The sequence below is a fragment of the Aplysia californica genome, unplaced genomic scaffold, assembly GCF_000002075.1.
Source record: "Aplysia californica isolate F4 #8 unplaced genomic scaffold, AplCal3.0 scaffold01082, whole genome shotgun sequence".
Taxonomy (NCBI): Eukaryota; Metazoa; Mollusca; class Gastropoda; order Aplysiida; family Aplysiidae; genus Aplysia; species Aplysia californica.
This window is the reverse complement of record NW_004798352.1, coordinates 91,408-94,302: the sequence shown is the minus strand read 5'-3', so window position 1 is coordinate 94,302 and position 2,895 is coordinate 91,408. Positions and strand designations below refer to the sequence as shown.

General features: G+C 36.1%; 1 protein-coding gene across 1 annotated transcript in view; it reads right to left on the bottom strand.

The window, feature by feature from the left end:
* Nucleotides 1–2,895, bottom strand: part of LOC101853135 (dentin sialophosphoprotein) — a 13,230-nt gene that overhangs the window by 903 nt on the left and 9,432 nt on the right. The gene's annotated exons all lie outside the window — the stretch shown is intronic.

Genomic DNA, 2,895 nt, shown 5'->3' with positions numbered 1-2,895 from the left:
AAAAACGTTGATTATAAGTACAAAAAATGTAAATTTTCAGTTTTCAAGGATTCTCACGCATTGAAAGATACCAAGCTTTGGCGGTCATTTTCTCCCTTAATTTTCTTCTGAAATCAGGTTGCCCTACTTACTTCAATCACAAATATTTCGACTTCTATCAAAGATAGATGGGTACTTTTTTTTACCGAAAGATAGACAAATGAACAGGCTTTAAGATGACACCAATAACTCCACTTGCCCAAGAACTGACAAGCGCCTGATTCCATCACGCTGCATCACGTATACAACCAACTGTTTTCAAGTCCCTAGTTTTGTTGTTGTTTTTATTTAAACTGTAAAATACCATCATCATCATCATCATCATCATCATCATCATCATCATCATCATCATCATCATCATCATCATCATCATCATCATCATTAAAAAACAACAACAAAAGAAAAGAAAAGGAAAAAAAACTATAAGCCTGCACAATTAGTGATAACAGACATCGCCGACGGCCTGCTAGCGGCCCTTGATAAACTTCTGCCACTTTTGAGAGTGAGACAATAATACGCAGATCAAATACTTTTCATCTTTGCGCCTCGAGAGATGCTGGCAACACAACACGTGCTCTCAAGTCGAACATGTGAGACACTGTGTAATCGGCCCAAAACACTAACACTCATCTAGGTTCATACCGCCCAGGTAGGCACTTATTCCGTCTTATCACGACGGCTCGGAGGTATCCAATCGTCATACGGTACTTATCAAAAGTCCAGTATCTTTTTTCTATTCTTTTTTTAAATTGATTACAGCGATATATATATATAATATATATAATATACATATTTACATAAATATACATACATACGTAATTTAGTAGCTGAACAATGAGTTAAAGCGTCCCTGGAAAAAAATTTGTCTAGACAATTTTGTTATTCAGTTTATTTATTTGTATTTTTGTGGTGTCCGGGCCCAGTGGTTAAGCTATCGGACGGGCAACTGTTAGGTCGTGAGTTCGAATCTTGTCAGATGTCCGACGTGGGGTCCTTGGGAAAGGCACTTTACACGAATTTTACTCACTTAACCCAAGAGGAATGAATACATATGTGAGGCAGCATGGTGGAATCAGGCTGTCGTCAAAATTTATATAATCAAAGTGAAGAAACTTGCATTTTTCCGCAGGTTTGTGAATTTTTATCAATTTTTTGCTTTTTGGCTCAATACCTTTCGTGCCCATTAAATAACTCATTTCGGTGGGGATTTTTCTGAAAAACGTTGATTAAAGGTCCAAAAAATGTAAATTTTCAGTTACCAAGGACTTTTAAGCTAAGGAAATAACTAACCTTTGGTGGCCATTTTCTCACCAATTTTACCTCTAAAAACAGGTGACCCCCACCTCCTTAATTCCCAAATATCTCAACTTGTTTTCAAGATAAATGGATATTTATTTTAACCAAATAAAGACAAGTGAACAAGCTTTAAGATGATACCAATAACTCTACATGCCCAAAAATTGACGAGAGCCTGATTCCACCACGCTGCCTCACATATACTCATCTATAGAGTGAGCGAGAGATCTTGTCAGTTTGTTAGTGTTTGGGCACTTAATCAGCTGAATACACTGTATGTTTCCCAGGAAGCTGAGAATTATTATTGGTGTTCTATAGTCTGGTGGGGTAATAATAATAGAGAGCATAGAAATAGCCTTTTCAGCGGGGATATGTATTACAAATGGCTATTTCTCATTATAAATTGTTTATCTTCATCATCATCGTCATCATCATCATCGTCATCATCATCATCATCATCATCATCATCATCATCATCATCATCATCATCATCATCATCATTATCATCATCATCATCATCATCATCATCATCATTATTATTATTATTATTATTATTATTATTATTAATATTATTATTATTATTATTATATACTCCATCAGTTTTAACATTCTTAATTGTAAGCTCCTTAAGTTTTAAAACACTATGAATAATAATATTTAAAATTTAAAAAAAAAATTATTGTTTTAAAATTTAAAAACAAAAATTATTTTTTTTAACTAATTTTTTTTTAAATTAAAATTATTTTCCAAAAAAAAAAATATATACATATCACAACGCCAACTTGACACCGGTGTCTGTTGTAGTCGCCGATTAGCCGTTTCACGGAGAAAACATGGGTTCGATTCCCAAAAAAGCATCGCGGTCGTTCTGTTTGGATGTTACTTCCCTCTCGGTCCAGGTTGGCCCTAACAGACAGGGTCTGGTGTTCTTTGCTCTTTCTTTTTTATCAAAAATGTTTTTTTCTTTATCTCTCCTTCTTTTTCTATGCTTATTACTATCCAGTAACACCTTTAATCTGCGGTAATTTTATATCATGATTGTGTAGCAAGTGCCATAAAACACCTATTATTTTCTTAAGGGAAGAAACTACTGATACTGTTCACTTTTTCGCCTTCAGATATCAGGTCCGTAGCAAAGACATTATTTATTTCGGTACATAAACATGCTCACATAACCATATACGTATTCACACATATATACATCTCTCTCTCTCTCTCTCTCTCTCTCTCTCTCTCTCTCTCTCTCTCTCTCTCTCTCTCTCTCTCTCACTCACTCTCTCTCTCTGTCTCTCTCTCTCTCTGTCTCTCTCTCTCTCTCTCTCTCTCGCTCTCTAAGTCTTTCTTTCACTCTCCATCTATCTAGATAGCTAACAATAAATAATCATTAATGTATGTGTGTGCGTGTGTGTGTGTGCGTATCTGTGTGCGTATCTGTGTGTGTATGTATGTGCGTGTATGTGTGTGTGTGTTGAGTGTATGCGCGTGCACGCGCGCGCGCGCGCGCGCGTGTGTGTGTGTGTATGAGAGAGAGAGAGAGAGAGAGAGAGAGAGAGAGAGAGA